General features: G+C 27.8%; 3 non-coding genes across 3 annotated transcripts; all 3 read left to right on the top strand.

Annotated features, from left to right (window-relative positions):
- The first annotated feature begins 16493 nt into the window (after window positions 1-16493).
- Window positions 16494-16558, top strand: LOC114078134. Its single transcript, XR_003579677.1, has one exon. It is a non-coding gene; the product is annotated as a small nucleolar RNA U49 (small nucleolar RNA).
- A 157-nt stretch (window positions 16559-16715) lies between these two features.
- Window positions 16716-16870, top strand: LOC114078133. The gene has a single exon (XR_003579676.1). It is a non-coding gene; the product is annotated as a small nucleolar RNA snoR2/U65 (small nucleolar RNA).
- A 22-nt stretch (window positions 16871-16892) lies between these two features.
- Window positions 16893-16975, top strand: LOC114078120. Its single transcript, XR_003579663.1, has one exon. It is a non-coding gene; the product is annotated as a small nucleolar RNA snoR77Y (small nucleolar RNA).
- Window positions 16976-18438: the final 1463 nt, after the last annotated feature.

Here is an 18438-nt window from a genome sequence, read left to right as displayed (position 1 = left end):
ATTAATAGAGTTAATTTAACAATATATTAAATAAAAATAGAAAGATAAATTTACATAATTTCTTAAATAAGTGTAAAATAAAAAACTGACATATAAGTAAGACGGAAAAAATATATATCTGTATGAATACTTTTTCAAAAAAAATCGAAATCAATGTAAATCATATACACCCAAATTGAGGGGTATAATGGTAAAGATTGGTGTATTGGGAAAAGGTCTATATGTAAATGTGATTCCGTCTGGCGCCAGCATTGTCCTTGTCATAGCAGGAAGCTATAAATCTAGAAACCACATCCCTGATTTTGATAGGAGTTAGGTGTTGTCTTAGGGCAAAGTTATCGAATTTTATTTTATGCCTAATATATTAATACGATCCTTTTAAGTTGATGTCAGTTGATTATTATGATCTTTAATTTTAGGTGTGTATAAGTAGATATTTAGATTTGTATAAAATTAAATAAAAAGATATTATCTTATATGAAAATTTTAAATTCTACGTAGCATTCTATGTGTGTTATGTCATGTAGGATATATGTATCTATTTGTTCAATTTTTTTATAAAAGTTTAAGCATCTACTTGTTTGCATTTAAAGTTGAAGGTCATAGTTGTCAACTGACGTCAAGTTAAAGTTCATTTTATGCATTCATTATCCATTTATTTTATTACATTAATAAAAAGATAGATTAAAAGAAATTGTTAAAAAAAATTAAAATAATGGAGGTATGAAGTAATATCGTAAGCTATGGAGGAGGTCAATATGATTGAATGGGAAGGTCTTTAAAATTATTCTTTATTATTAATTTTGAGTAAAAAATTACTTTTGTTTTAATACATGAATGATCACTAACAATAACTCTCAAATCAATGAGATATAAGCGCACTTAGGGACAGAGCTACCGTATCAAATAGAAATTTAATTGAACTAAATAACTTTTTTGTATATCTTATACTTATATAAAAAAAATATGAAATAAAATACATATATTTATTTTCTACAGACCCACAAACACAATAAATCGATTGATCCATCTATAAAAAAAGATTAAACTTAATTTTTTTTCTTTTTTCTCAAAAGTTAAGTTCTACTCCCTCTATTTATTATTGATTTTCATATTTTTCATTTTTAAAATTGAACTTTAAAAATTTTAATTAACATTCTAGCGTATATTTATATTGATATGTAAAAAATTAGAATACATAATATTTTTTCTATTGTTTTGAATATTTAAACTTTTTATTTTAAAAATTAAATTAATATTATCTAATTAACTTTAAAAATAAGTTAAATTAATGTTAAAAAAAAAACAAAAAAATTAGACCGAGGAAGCAACTTTTATTGTTGATCAAATTGTTACCATATGATATGTCTGACTTGTCTCTCTCTCTCTTCATTTTTTTTCTTACTTGTTTGTTTTTTTTATGATATGATTATTTATTCAAAATTTGATTTTCAATCTTTAATTTTAGGGTTATTTTACATTTTTATTATATCTTCGATATTGTTCATCACAATTATTAAATTCACAATTAATATTTTAGCGAAGCAAAGTTTAGAGAAATAGATATATAATAATATATGGAAGACGTGAGCACAAGGGAAAGCACAACGACGATGTGGTTCGTGTGCATGAAAGATGGGAATGTGTTGTCCATATTCTAGGGATCTCTACACAACTAATCAAACCTTTTTTTGTTGTTGTTGTTGATATAATATTTGTGACCTAAATGGTTGAATGAGCGATTATTTAATTAATTATTTTATTGGAAAAATATTAGAAATGTATTTAAATTTTGATAGAAATTATTGTATTATATGATATTTTATCATGTACTATTTAATAATATATTTTAAAGGTGTACAAATATCCACGTAAACATCATAAATTTTGTTTACTTTAGTTATATATATGCACATGCTCTTTTTTTTAGTTATTCAAGACAATTAAGAGTGTACAAGTTATTACTTCTTCGATTCATTTTTACTTATTAAGATTGGTTTGATTTGACACGCCCTTGACAAATAATAAATAATATAGGTAATATTATTAAAATTATTTTTAACTTAATATTTAATAGTAAAAATAAAAGGTTATCTTTTGATTTTTTAAATTGGATAAGTATTGTTAAATAATTATTTTTAATATAATAGAAGTATTTATTAAGAAATTATAATAAATGACAATTTAATAATATAAGTTATTAAATATTATAAATTCAACATGGTTGGTTAATAATAAGGGTCAAATTGAAAATTAAATAATAAATTATTTCTTATTTCTTTAACTAAATTAGAAAAAATAGATTTATTTTTAGTAGTGTTATCAGTAATGGATAAGTTAAAAGTGAAGTGAACGATGAGAGGACTTTACAAGTTTGAAATTGTCTCCTCATCTTTTCTCTTTTATGTGTGAAATTAATTAAATCATCCTTAGATATATGTGCATTGAATTATTCTTAGATGAGTAATGTACACATGGTGCATGGAATCGTTTTTTAGGCAAAGATCAATTAATTGATTCAATAATTTAATTAGTTAATAATGGATGCCGTTGGAGATATCCCCATATCGTTATGCATCCACTTCAATGGGATAAAGTTTATACTCTCCGTTTTATATTAATTGATCATTTTTAAATTTTATTATATTCGATAGTGAATGCTAACTAAATTGCCAATAATGGTGAGGCAATATTTAATTCCATTACTTAAAATACTCTACTAACTCAACAGAAATAAAAGCATACTCTAAAAAAAAGATACACCTAAAAGAAATATCAAATTTGTTATAAAGTATTTGTATTATAGTGAATGTCTATCATGTGGAGTCCTTTTAGGATATGGTTAAGAGTCCTACTTGGGGACCAATTTAAATTTCTCCTATAAATAGAGTGCTCCTCTTCATTGTAAAAGGATTTCATCAAGAGAAATAACAAGTCTTCTCTTCTTTTCTCTCTAGTTTCTTCTTCTTATTCTATAGTTTTATAACACGTTATCAGCACGAGACTCTAAATTCTCAGAAGTGAAGTTAGATTTGAAGAATTAATAAAGATATGGATAATTCTAAAAACACATTATCGAAATATGAAGATATTTGTTTGATTGATTCTGGTACAACACATATGATATTCAAAAATAAGAAATATTTCTCATTTAAGTATGGGCAAAATAAACGTTACTACAATTTTTGGTAGTACCAATATGATTGAGGATTTTGGAAAAGCCATTGTAATTGTACCCAAGAGAACTAAACTCATCATTAATAATGCTATGTTTTCTCCAAAATCTAAGAGAAACTTGCTGAGTTTTAAAGATATCTGTGATGGTTATCATATCCAATCAATGCATGAAATAAATCTTGAATATCTTGGTATCCCCAAGAATATCTCCGGGCAGACATGTGTTATAGAAAAGATCCCGGCTTTATCTTCTAACTTGTATTGGACAAAAACTAGTGCAATTGAGGCACATTTTATAGTAAATAAGAAGTTCACTGATTCCAATACATTTGTACTTTGGCATGATCGTCTGGGACATCCTTGGGTCAATAATGATGAGACGAATTATAAAAAATTCGAATGGACATCCACTAAAAGGCCTAAAAGTTCTTTTAAATGGTAAATTTTCTTGTACTTGTTATCAAGGCAAGTTAATTGGGAGACCATCACCAACGAAAGTTAAGATTGAGTCCCCTGCGTTCTTGGAACGTATACATGGGGATATTTGTGGACCTATTCACCCACCTAGTGGGTCATTTAGATACTTTATGGTTCTAGTAGATGCTTCTTCTAGATGGTCTCATGTGCCTATTGTCATCTCGTAACTTGGCATTTGCAAAATTATTGGCACAAATGATAAGGTTAAGGGCACACTTTCCTGATAATCAGATTAAGTCCATTCGTCTTGATAATGCTGTAGAACTTTCATCCCAATCATTTAATGATTATTGTTTAGCAATTGGGATAAGAGTTGAACACTCTGTTGCTCATGTTCATACTCAGAATGGTCTCGCTGAGTCATTAATTAAAACTAAGTTGCCCACTTCTGTGTGGGGACATGCAATTTTGCATGCTGCAACACTTATTCGTCTCAGACCTACAAATTAGCATAAGGTTTCTCCATTGCAATTGGTTATGGGTCAAGAACCTAATATATCCCATCTAAGAATTTTTGAATGTGTTGTACATGTGCCTGTGGCACCACCAAATCGCACTAAGATGGGCCCTCAAAGAAGGTTAGGAATATATGTTGGATTTGAGTCACCCTCTATTATTCGCTATCTTGAACCATTGACTGGAGACATGTATACTGCTAGATTTGCAGATTGTTGGTTTGATGAGACAGTTTCCCAAAATTAGGGGGAGAGAATAGTGAAATAAAACGAGAAATTTTGTGGAAAAATTTATCATTGTCTCATCTTGATCCATATTCTTCCACTTGTGAACAAGAAGTACAAAAGATTATTCATCTGCAGAAAATTGCAAATCAAATGCCAGACGCATTTACAGATTTGAAAAGGATTACTAAATCACATATTCCTACAGAGAATGTCCCAATTCGAATTGATGTCCCTAAAGGACCATCCACTAGTGTCATAACTAATGAGTCAAAAGAACACCTAAAGCGTAGTAGACCATTGGGTTCTAAGGATCAAAATCCTAGAAAAAGAAAGATTAAATGTCAAAATGACACTATGAAAGAATCTCATATGGATGTTCAAAATTTTAATAAGTCTGATATTCATGAAAGAATCTATGGACTTGAAACTCAAGGAAATAATGAACTATCCATAAATTTAAGAGATGTTGAAACTAATATGAATCGATCAGAAATAGTGATTGATTATGTATTTGCATATAATATTGCAACAAATATCATGCAAGATAATGAGGATCATGAACCTCAATCTGTTATAGAATGTCGACAACGAAATGATTGGCCAAAATGGCAAGAAGCAATTCAATCAGAGTTGGATTCACTTGCCAAGCGTGAAGTTTTTGGACCTATAATTCAAACACCTAATGGTATTAAACTTGTTGGTTACATGGATTTTTGTGTGAAAAGAAATGAGAAAAATGCAATACAAAGGTATAAAGCACGCCTTGTGGCACAAGGATTTTCTCAAAGGCCTGGCGTCGATTATGAAGAGACATACTCACCCGTTATGGATACAAGTTGAAATGCATTTGATGGATGTAATAACAACCTACCTTTATGGATCATTTGATAATGAGACACACATGAAAATTCTTGAAGGATTTGCGATGCCTAAATCATGTAATTCAAAATCTTGAGAAATGTATTCAATTAAATTGCAAAGATCATTATATGGTTTGAAGCAATCTGGGCGCATGTGGTATAACCGTCTTAGTGAGTAGTTAATTAAGGAAGGTTATACAAATGATGCAATTTGTCCTTGTGTCTTTATAAAGAAAACAATATCGAATTTTTTTGTACTTGCTGTTTATGTTGATGACATAAATCTTATTGGAACTCTAGTAGAGCTTCAAAAGGCAATTGATTATTTAAAGACGAATTTGAGATGAAAGATCTGGGAAGGACAAAATTACGTCTTGGTTTGCAAATTGAGCATTTGACAAATGGTATTTTTGTTCATCAATCTTCCTACACAGAAAAAGTGTTGAAAAGATTCTGTATGGATGAAGCGCATCCATTAAGTACTCCGATGGTTGTTCGTTCACTTGATGAGAATACGGATCCATTCCGACCTCAAGAAAAGGATGAAGAAACTCTTGGTTCTGAAGTACCATATCTTAGTGCAATTGGTGCACTAATGTATCTTGCTAATACTACAAGGCCTGATATAGCTTTTGTTGTAAACTTGTTAGCAAGGTATAGTTCTGCTCCTACTAGGAGACATTAGAATTGGATCAAACACATTTTGCGATATCTTAAAGGGACAACTGATATGGGCTTATTTTATTCTAATAATTGTAGCCCAAATCTTGTTGGTTATGTTGATGCAGGATATTTATCTGATCCACACAAAGCTCGATCCCAATCAGGCTATGTGTTTATATGTGGGGGGGCTGCCATATCTTTGAGATCTACAAATCAGTCCATCGTAGTCACTTCATCTAATCATGCTGAAATAATAGCTATTCGTGAAGCTAGTAGAAAATGTGTGTGGTTAAGGTCTATGATACATCTCATTCGAGAGAAATGTGGTTTGGAGTGTGATAAAGTACCCACCACTTTATATGAAGATAATGCAGCATGCATAGCACAACTTAAGGAAGGATTCATAAAAGGAGATAGAACAAAGCACATTTCACCAAAGCTTTTCTATACACATGAACTTCAAAAGAATGGTGATATAAATGTGCAACAGATTCGTTCAAGTGACAATGTGGCTGATCTATTCACCAAGTCTCTACCAAATGCAACTTTCAAGAAGATGATGCACAAGTTTGGAATGCGAAGATTCAAGTCTCTGGATTGATGTTCTCATTAGTGGGAGTTAATACGTGCTGTACTCTTTTTCCCTTACAAGGTTTTGTCCCACTGGGTTTTCCTTATAAGATTATTAATGAGGCAGCCTAGATGCGTATTAATAGATATATGTACTCTTTTCCTTTAATAGAGTTTTCTTTTCTTAAAGTTTTTTTAGTAAAGTTTTTGACGAGGCACATCATCTATGAATTAGACATTCAGGGGGAGTGTTATAAAGTATTTGTATTATAGTGAATGTCTATCATGTTAAGTCCTTTTAGGATATGATTAAGAGTCCTACTTAGGAACCAAGTTAGATTTCTCCTATACATAGAGTGTTCCTCTTCATTGTAAAAGGATTTCATCAAGAGAAATAACAAGTCTTCTCTTCTTTTCTCTCTAGTTTCTTCTTCTTATTCTATAGTTTTATAACATGTTTTATATAGTTTTAAAGTTCTAATATAATATTTTTCTACATCTTGATTTTCTTTTCTTATTTAATTTTTTTTCAAAAAACCAAAGTATTACTATAAATGCTTAAACTTTTTCTGGTTCCATATTTGATTTACTTTTTTATTAGAGGAAAAATTTGAAGATATATATGATGGAAAAACTATATGCACAGTGCAAGCATATCAAGATCTTTAATACTTACATGAATAATAGACAACCAATACCGTTTATGCTAGGATACATAATCATGCTAGAACACATAAACATGCAGAAATTTAATTCGATAAATACCTCTTGAAACGTGAGCGGATACCTTCAAGCAAAGTTCCAAGATAGAACCTTTGAACGATTCTACAAGGTAGCTATGGTCTTCTACAGTGATCCCAAGTCACATCCGAACTCTCTCAATACTTGGGTGGGCAAGTATCGAATAGAAAACTAATCATATTTTTTCTAGGTTAAGAGAATCCCTATTTATAGAGATTTCTTTTTAATCCAAAAAGGACTAGAAAACCTTATTTTTCTAGAAGACTAGATTAACCCATATTATTTTTCCTTTTTGTATAGAAATAGGATTCTGAACTCTAATTAAATATGGGCACTATAGGGACCACAAAATTAATTATCGAGGCTTCCTATTATGGAAATAATTTTAAATAATTAATTTGAATTATTCTTACCATAATAAATTACAAATCATTCCACTACAAATTCGTAATTGCACTCCTCTATTTCGTAATTCCCCATTAAACACTTATGTAATCCTCATGTTAAGATTTCAGATGCTAATCAATAAATTAAATTACTGTCGAATTTAACTTAATAATTAATTTCCTTTGGAGCACTACTTAACTTATTTCATGTGTCGGATTCAAAAATCCACTTGCAAGATTTGACACGATGAAAACTTAAAAGTTTCTCAAAAAGGCATATCAATCAATCTCTATAACAAGACATGGATTCTATCAAGTAACTTATTATTTCACCAATATATATTACTATCATCCAACTTACCAGGCATATTGACCCATCTTAGAATCTCACCTTTTAATAAATCAAAAAGATAATTAATATATACAAATCATAATAGTTATATCAGGATTAAGAATATAAGTACATTTAATAGTTTAGAGAATATGCTTTTGTCAGTCAGTCTAAAACAACTATCTCTACTCGGTCCCGTTCAATACATACAAAATGTACTAGCACAAGAAGTTGGAACTATACCGTTCCCATAATCAAGATAAATTACATATAATCTTGTGCTACAATCGTACCCGATGGCATGTCCACTTTCCATCCTAGGTTGTGAACCAAAAACTTTATACTTATAAGAACCGATGATTTAATCCTCTGTGTATAAGCTAAAACTCTACACACTAAATCATCTACTATATAAGTAAATAGACACCATAAACGAATATATGATCTATTGAATTTTAGCAAATATTTTATCTCTAATAAATATTATTTCTTAACACATGGTTAATAGTATATATCCCAACAATATAAATTGAACATAACACAATAAAATTTCCAATGTTGTCGTTCAGGAATTTTGTTTATGAGATTTATTCTCTTTAATAGTTTTAATATTTTTTTTATATTAGTTTTCATATTAATAATATTATGTTTTTAGTATAAGTTTTTGTCGGTCTGATTATCAATCATATAATTTGCAATTTATAAACTTCCGCATGACGCCTAATTACCTGCATAACCCAACATATTTTTCTTTATATATATGTATATATAATCGGCTCAAACATATTAGTGGCCTAAAACAAAAATATAGCGGAATCTTAAACTTGAATGTTAATACTCTCTATTCCAATTTATATGACACTTTTTATATTTTGAAAGTCAAACAGTTTAAGTTTGACCAAAAATTTGCACATGGAATCTTCAATTTTTTTAAAAATTAAATTTATATATTTATAAACTAAATAAAAAGTACTATGAGCCACAATAATTGATAATTCAAAATGTTTAAAAGATCTATGAAAAACTTACGATCAAAGATAGACTTGCTTGACTCTTGAAATCCGAAAGGTAACATATAAAATTGGAAAATGAGGTAACTTTTATATAATTGATTTCTTCAAGTTTTCAATTGAAAATATAACCAATCTTATTTTAAATTATTTTTCATGAGATATAGTACTTCAAATATGTCAAGTTTCTTCTAAAATTTTCTTCATTTTTTATAAAAAGTTAATTTTTTCTACAAATAATGTTTAATATTTATCAAAAATAATAACTTATAACTAATTATTGTTAAAAATAAAATCCCTTAAATTTAAAAGCATAGAACAAATATCTTGTTTAACATTATCGAATCACCGATTATAATCACTTTCTTATAATACATTATATATTTGCTCCTTTAATCAGAGTTTCAAATTATAGAATTTGACGTTGCTTTTGGCCGACGTCTTTCATAAGATAATAGGAATATTTTAATATTAATATACTAACTTTATTTTAAGAATTAATTAATGTGTCAGTGCATTTATAGTCCGTGATTGCCATAACGATTACCCTTAGCGTGCGATTAAAAAATATTCACACTTCAATTTCCTTAAATATAAATCCATAAATTTTCTGTACAATACGATATGATATTTCCTATTTGTTATTTAAGATTTTGATATGTTAATTTTAAAAATCATTTAAGAACATGAAGCATAAGGATTATTTGGATATATAGTTATCTTCCTTTTTTAAATAAAAGATAATCTTTGTAATATGCACCTTAATTAATTAATGTTTTCTTAAAAGAGATATAAATAAAAATAATAAAAAAAAACTTCAAATGGAATAATTATCTATTTTAGATTTCTAGCTATGGGAATTTCAATGTAATAATCATTTAATTTTGCACACGACTATCGCTAGGATTTACTTCTAGCATTTATTTTTACTTGTTATATTTATATTTTACATATTCATTGAGTATTACGTTATTTTTTCTAAATATGTTAATGACAAGCATCCTTCTTTTTTAAATAAAGATCAATTCTAAGTCAACTAAAAAATAAGTTGATGAAATCTTGAAACATTCTTTGGTGGTACGAAGGAAGTAGTTTCCCATCAAATATTAATCGTGTGAACAAGTAATGGGGACATGGGGTAGATACTAAATTTATTCCACTTTCAATGAATATTGAATTAATGTTACTTTGGAATAAAGTTCGATACTGGTAATTATTCCCTTTTTATGTCCATTTGAATATGTCTATGTTTTTATTCGATGTTTAATATTTATTTAAATTTTTATATTAAAAAGTTTTATTTTAGGAATTAAATTTTTTCCTACCAAAAACGAATTTACATTCAGGATTTAAATTTGAAATATCGAAGATCAATGAAAATAAAATTTATTCTTCCTTAAATAGTTTTTCCTTTTTTTTTTCCAACTAACTTTTGTCATGTGGGGTTCAAATTCATTGATCTATCGAAAGAGACTTACACATAATGTTACTATAAAATATATGGGTCGGGTTCAGTTATACGTATATTGAAAAAGTTTAACTAAACTCAACAAGAAATATATTATGAAAAGTTAAGTTTGATTGGATTCGGCTTAATTGGGATCGCTCGACGTATAATTTTAAGTGCAAATAACTATTATTTTTCTTCGTAAAGCATTGATTCATATTTTCTTACAAAAATTTTTCTTTCTCCATTAGTTGAATGAGAAGAATTTTTGAAAGGAACTTATAAATCAATATCCAACACATTGATTGACAGAATCTAGTAATACATCAATGAAATAAGTATAAACTTTAATTAGGACAATTATATAATAAGCAAAACAATAAATAAAAAAGAAACAAAAAAACTTATATTTATTTGAGTTTAGGTAAAACACTTTTTATCAAAAATAAACCATATTCAAGATTGGTACAAAATCATTCTTTTATCACTCTATCATAATCGACGAAAAACTCAATAACGAATATTGATCAATTAAGAGTATAGGGTAGCTATAACATCAAAATTTAACTTTTATTTGCACATGACAGCTAGTATAATAGTGGACAATTTAGATGACAATAACAGCTTTGTAATTTTAATTTTTTTTTTAAAAAAAATGAGAAGAGAAAAAGACAACGCATGAGAACCTAAAAAGAAACTACTACTCCTAAAAAGTGAAAAAAAACAGTGAGATTTTTAATTTTCATAAAGTGGAAATATTGGACCCAATTATTACCAAAAGGATATTCTTTGGATAAGTGGCGCCGTTAGTATATTGTTGTTTTCCCCCACATATTTTCTCTCTCTCTATATATATATCATGAATATTTTTATATATTGGCGTAATATATAAATATATTATTAATTTAATTTTAATATAATTAAAATTTTAAAAATATAGATATTAACAAAAAAAGATAACAATCACACTTATGTGTTACCATTTACATTTATATAATATTAGATTGATAAAGGTTAAATTTGTGTTTAGAGAATTTAGAATTGGATAATTTATCCTTCTTTGATTAACTTGTGATCTAATTTTAAACATTCGTAGTAAGAGAAATAGATCCTTTTTTTTATCTTCATCATTGGGTACAGAGTTGGCTCTATTAGAGAATGTTCTATTTTTTATATGAAATTTTCTGACACAAATTTGAATTTATTCAAACTTTAATATAAATACTGAATAATAAGTGGGGAAAAAAAAAGAAAATTAAGATGTATATAATATTTCTCTAATTTCTTGAAAAAATTAGATTAGTCAAGTCAATTTATTTATGATGAATATCGTATAAAAACGAATATGAGATATCGCATCAAGCTTGAATAATTTAATTCATGAGGATTGTGAAATCTAATTCAAGAGGGATAAACTATTCGTAATTTTGAAGTATTTAAAATGCTAAAATATATTCTGAACCGATTAACAATTTAAGAATTTTGTAATTTTTTGTTATAATAATGGAACTCTATTACTGCTATAATTTTGGTCCCTCAATAATTTCATTTAAGGGACCTACTAAGTATTATTATTAATATTTTTCTAAAAAAAGTATTTGACGTATCTTAATCGTTGGAAAATCATGTGGGTGGGGCCCAATTTGTTAATGAAGACAAGAATAAGAGGTTAAAATATGAGGATAAGACAATTTAGAGGGTACCTAATCATTTATATCATCATAATCTCAATGCTAATAAAGTCAGATACCTCTGTATTGACGTGTTTATTTCGTTTTAAGAATATTTTCGAAATCCAAACCTTTTTGTTAATGTACTTGGATTTATGCCAAAAACATATTGCTAATTAACACACTTGTTGATAATTTAAACTTCCATCAATTAAAGAAAATGTCAATAAATGAGTCTCAACATGAATAAATTTGATAACATATTGAACATTCATCAAATAAAAATATAATTTAAAACTAAAAAATACACAAAATTACTTTTAATTTAATTTATTAAGTCCATGCCGATGCGAATTTTTGCATTATAGATATAGGTATAGATCTAGCCAAGTTGCCGCATGTTATGGTATGGAATACTTCCTATCACTTTCTGACAGATTTATATAACACAATAATATAGATATAATGTTTTTATTTTATTACAAAATAAATATATATATATATATATTAGTGGGGATGTATAATGCGAGTCCGAACTTAAAGGGTACAAAATATTAACAAAAATTTCAAAATAGTATATAAAATTTTAATAAAACCAAAACGGTAAAATCGCTGCAGATGCAGCGACTTACCTCACCTGAAAAAGCAAAATCGCTGCCTCAGCAGCGATTTTGCAAAAGTTATTTTTTTTTAATAAAAAAATGAAATCGCTGCCTAAGCAGCGATTTCAAAATTTTGTTTCTTAGAAATCACTGTATATCGCTGCCAGGGCAGCAATTTATTAAAAAAAGGTATATCGCTGCCAGGGCAGCAATTTATTAAAAAAAAATTTTTTTTTATAAAACGCTGCCCAAGCAGCGACTTTATGAAATTTTTTTTATATATATAAAATAAATCGCTGCCCCAGGCAGCGCCTTTATGAAAAACAAAAAAAAATCCATAAAGTGGTCCATTAGTATGCTGCAGGAGACAATTTATTTTATTAAAAAAAAAAATTTTTTTTTTCATAAACTCGCTGCCTGGGCAGCGTTTTATAAAAATAAAATTTTCTTTTTTTATAAATCGCTGCCTTGGCAGTGATTTATTTTATAAAAAAAAATTTTTTTTTCATAAAGTCGCTGCCTGGGCAGCGTTTTATAAAAAAAAGTTTCTTTTTTTAATAAATCGCTGCCTAGGCTGCGATTTTAAAAAATTTTTTTTTTTTTTATAAATCGCTTCCCTGGCAGCGATATACCTTATTTATTTTTAAAAAAATATATAATTTTTAAAAAAAATGAAATCGCTGCCAAGGCAGCGATTTCTAAGAAACAGAATTTTGAAATCGCTGCTTTAAAAAAATAACTTTTGCAAAATCGCTGCTGAGGTAGCTATTTTGCTTTTTCACGTGAGGTAAGTCGCTGCATCTGCAGCGATTTTACCGTTTTGGTTTTATTAAAATTTTATATACCGTTTTAAAATTTTTGTTAATATTTTGTATCCTTTAAGTTTCGGACTCTGTATAATGCAATTGGATTCCATGATGCATAAGGTTTTTCTTGATCCACAAATAACTAACTATCCATCTTGTCGTGGTATCGTCTTTTTTATGTTTATTTTCTTAAAAAAATTGATGGACGAACGTCGATTCTTTTAACTAAAAATTATTGAAAAATCAACGAAATTTGTTGGTTTTGTTCCATTGGCTTTTACAACTTTTTAGTTGTGAATTTTTATATTAAAAAAATTGATGGACGAACGTCGATTCTTTCAATTAATAATTATTGAAAAATCGATGAAACTTGTTGATTTTGTTCCATTGACTTTTATCAACTTTTTAGTTGTGAAATTCTTATATAGATATTTAAATTACGATACATTGTATTTGAATAATTTAATACATGTAGTAAAATATTCATATTAGACAGTAGACAATTTCAAATTTAAATTATATGTCCAATACGTGGATAAGTCAACACATCCTTTAATTTTACGTAGATCTCAATTGAAATAAACATGGAATTTTATGATTTATTGATACTAATATGTATAATTTAAAATATGATATACTTGAAATAGTTAACTTATCTCGATGTTTAAGAGCACACATAAATTTTATACCAAAATTTGAGTGTGATATATATATTTCATATACATATGATTACATTATACACTAGTGAGACAGCACGATAATTCTGTGAATTGTTAATTCTTATTATTCTTAAGTTCATTTTTTTACAAATAGAGCTTTTCAGTAGACTTTTTCCTTTAGTTCAGATTGATCAGACTTTAAATTGGATATACGTACTGATATTCATTGAGTCATATAAATTCAGATTGATCGGACTATAAAAAAAAAATCAGTGTTATAATTAAATTTACAATAACCTTTTGGATTAGCTGCCAAATCAACTTGTTTAGTTTAGTAGAATGCATCTATCGACTACGTACTAATAATTTATTTATAAAATATAAGACTGGTTTTTGGTCATTTTAAAATCTTATATGACTCAATGAATATCAGTACGTATATCCAATTTAAACATTAGACAGGTCAATTTTAATATGCATTGGCAAACATATTAAGTGATGCTGAAAATGGCTTATAATATGATCAAAGTTTTAATAGATAAATAGCAACTTCTGTAGATAATATGTCATTATCAGTCATAGTCGAATCCTACATGTCACCAAAAAACTTGAAGAGAGTTTGAACACTAAGAAAGATTTTTTATTTTATTTCGGAGTTGAAACTCTTGAAAATATGACGTTCATAGATTTCAAGAATTTGAAATACAACAAAATGAATCGTTTCTAAAAAAATAACTCTAATTTGTCTTCATGGTCAAACACCATATAGTTTTCAAATTTTGTTTCGCTTTAAAAATAAAAATAATTTTTTCAATTTCACAACAATATCTTATTTGTTTTTTTAATAAGTGGAGTCCCGGAGGGTAGGATATATTCATACTTTGTGGATAGAGATTGTTTTGATAGACTCACGAATCAAACCATCACATCTATAGTTATATATATATATTCAATAAACTAAAGTTGTATCATGTTTAGTCTAATCAACTTACGTACCCTCATGTCTATTACTTCATTAAACAACCAACCTTCCAAACTTATTCATTGACGCATTCGTATACCTCTCTTTATGAACCATCTCAATCTTATTTTGCTCATCTTAAAAGAATGTTTTAATTTACTGTCCAAGATTTCTTTGAAAACAATTATAGACCTAAATATTAAATGAACAATACCTCAATATCAAAGCTATGTCTAAGTATCACTTCTATATATACACAAATTTAAATAAATAAAATGTTAATAATATTAATGCTTTATTATTATTATAACTCTCAAAAATACAAATTTATTCAGGCTATATTTATTTGTAGATCAAACTATCCCACTTCCAGCCCATTCAAATCAGGACCGGACCACCTCAGGCCCATATAAGCTTGGGGCTGAGTGCTGACGTGCAAGGGATAAAAGTGGATCGGCCTGCTTTATGGAACCATTACGGCCCATAAAAGCCCAGGACGATCTCCTCAACTTGTATATTTTAAGAGTCAAAGTAATTAATCAATTTAAACTAAATACATTTATCAGGAATTTTAGTCGTGTTTGATCATGGAAAACTTTTCCAAAATTGAAATCCAACTTCAGGTTAAATTTTAAAACTTGTAACGAAATATAGAATAGAAATGAGGTAAAAAATCATTTTAAAAAATGAATAACTGACACGACTCTTGAATTAAATAGAATTCTACAATTATAAGGGAAAAAAATACACAATGTTTATCATGTCTATAAAATGTAATTTAGGTCATTGGACTCTTATGAAATCATGTTCTGTCAAAACATAATTCTAAGTGTTGCGAATAAGTTCTAGATGTTACATAAATGAATTCTTTAGTTGTAAATAATCTATTGCAGAATGAACAATTATAAAATAGTATTTCAAAATTTAATAGTCTCAGTCTTGCGTACTCTTGAAGTGGAGTTTTTCATGCGTGATAGAATTATTTAGTAATTTTTTGAATAGTATTTGATTTATTTAATTAAAAAAGGAAATACACAAAGTATAATATAAAGTATGTTTCAATTCAACTTTTCTATAATATCGATATGAGTCTATTTTTTTATTCCAATAGCAAATACTTAATAATATTGAGAATATTACTTAATGTTACAATTTCGACTCAGTTTAAGAAAAAAAAACATAATAACATTATATATTTTTAATATACAAGATATACATATTATGTATCTAAAAGCTTTATACTGAGCACTGTTTTGATATTATAAGTATTTGCTATTGGGTTAAAAAAAAAGCCCAAACAGGAACGGCGTCTCAGAATTAGGGTTTCAACAGGCATACATCTATTTAAACTGCTATTCTCCTCTGCAAATCACCACTTCTTCTAAATAGCCCTTTGATTTACTTTTTAGTTTTCTTAATTAGGGTTTTGCTCATTTGTTGAATTTATTTGTACCAATGAGGAAGACATCCCAGGAATAGGAAGTGCCGTATGACACTTTAAACAGCAGCGGCGGCGCCGTTTCCACTCTCGTTCCCATCCACCGTTGATCGGATTCCTTCCAGTCTCCGCTCAATGGTCGGGATCTGTGGCTTTCTGCTCCGCCGCTGTGTGTGTGATTTGTAACGGGTCTCTGAGGTTTCATCCATTTTTAAAATTATTTTTACTTTTATCGGTCCGATGCCACGTCGACGGTAGCAAAATGCGATGACCGAAGATGCTATGATTGGACGAATAACAAGTTTTAATTAACGTTTCGCATTCTGATAGGAATCTGTGTATGGATTTTTTTCAATTCCTTCACGGAGCCGTTTCGTGCGATTACATCCCTTTTCTAATTTATTTCTTTTGAAGCCAATGATGATTTTTATATAAATATTTTGGAATTACCGTCTGAAAATTATTGATGTGTGATCGACTATCTGAGGCTTCCATATTAAAATTCAGCTTTTTTTTTTGTTGATATTACTTTGATTTATATGTTCGACAAACTAACTATACTGAATTCGGTTCAATGAAAAATATATATATGTTTGTTATGGAGCACAATTATGCAAATTTTATTATATAATATAAATTTAAATTTTGTGTTTACTATATGTAAAAGTTGTCTTATAATTAATTACTTAGTCTTTCTTTTATTTAAATAATTTCAATAAATAATTTGAATTAATCTTACCATAATAAATTACAAATAATTTCTTCAGAAATTCGTAATTGAACTCCTCTATTTTGTAATTCCCTATTAAACACTTGCATAATTTCTCATGTTAAGATTTCAGATACTGATCAATAAATTAAATTACTAACGAATTTAACTTAATAATTAATTTCCTTTAGAGCATTACTTAACTTATTTCATGTTGTTGGATTCAAAAATTTACTTGCAAGATTTGACACAATGAGGACTTAAAAGTTTTTCAAAAAGATATATCAATCAATCTCTATAAGCAGACATGGATTTCATCAACTAACGTATTATTTCACCAATATATATTATTATGATCAACTTATCAGACATATTGACTCATCAGAATATTACCTTTTAATAAATCAAAACAATAATTAATATATACAGATCATAATAGTTATATCAGAATTAAGAATATAAGTATATTTAATAGTTTAGAGGATATACTTTTGTCAGTCAGTCTAAAACAAGTATCTCTACTCGGTCTCGTTCAATACATACAAAATATACTAACACAAGAAGTTAGAACTATACCGTTCCCATAATCAAGATAAATTACATCTAATCTTGTGCTACAATTGTACCCGATGACATGTCCAATTTCCATCTTAGACTGTGAACAAAAAACTTAATACTTATAAGAACTGATATTATTTCTTTGTGTGTAAGCTAAAACTCTACACACTAAATCATCTACTATATAAGTAAACAGATACCATAAAAGAAAATATGTGATCTATTAAAACTGGATAGATATTGATTCTATAATAAATATTATATCTTAACATATGGTTAAAAGTATATATATAAATAATCTTTCACTTAGACTTTTAACCATCAGAAATTGCTATAATGTATTTACCATATCTAAATGTATGGTTAATAATATATACCCTAACAATATCTCACTTAAATGATTAATTTTGAAAATTGTTAGAATACTATGTCTAAACACATGATTAATAATATATACCCTAATAACAATTTCATAGCGGTCAATTTTAAATTGAGATGGTATCAAGAAAGATTGGGATCTATATACACACAAGAGGGGCAAACTAGAAGAAGTGACAAGTTTACCTTCAACAGTTAATCCATATGCCTTGAGGCAGGACTATAGTTCTTGTTTGTATAGAATTGTTTAGCACCACACTGTTTTTTTATTCTTTAGTGTTGAAATAGGTTGTAGAGCAAAAAATTTATTAT

The sequence above is a fragment of the Solanum pennellii genome, chromosome 7 (assembly GCF_001406875.1).
Source record: "Solanum pennellii chromosome 7, SPENNV200".
NCBI lineage: Eukaryota > Viridiplantae > Streptophyta > Magnoliopsida > Solanales > Solanaceae > Solanum > Solanum pennellii.
The sequence above is the reverse complement of the archived record's forward strand: the minus strand, read 5'-3'. Positions and strand labels throughout refer to the sequence as shown.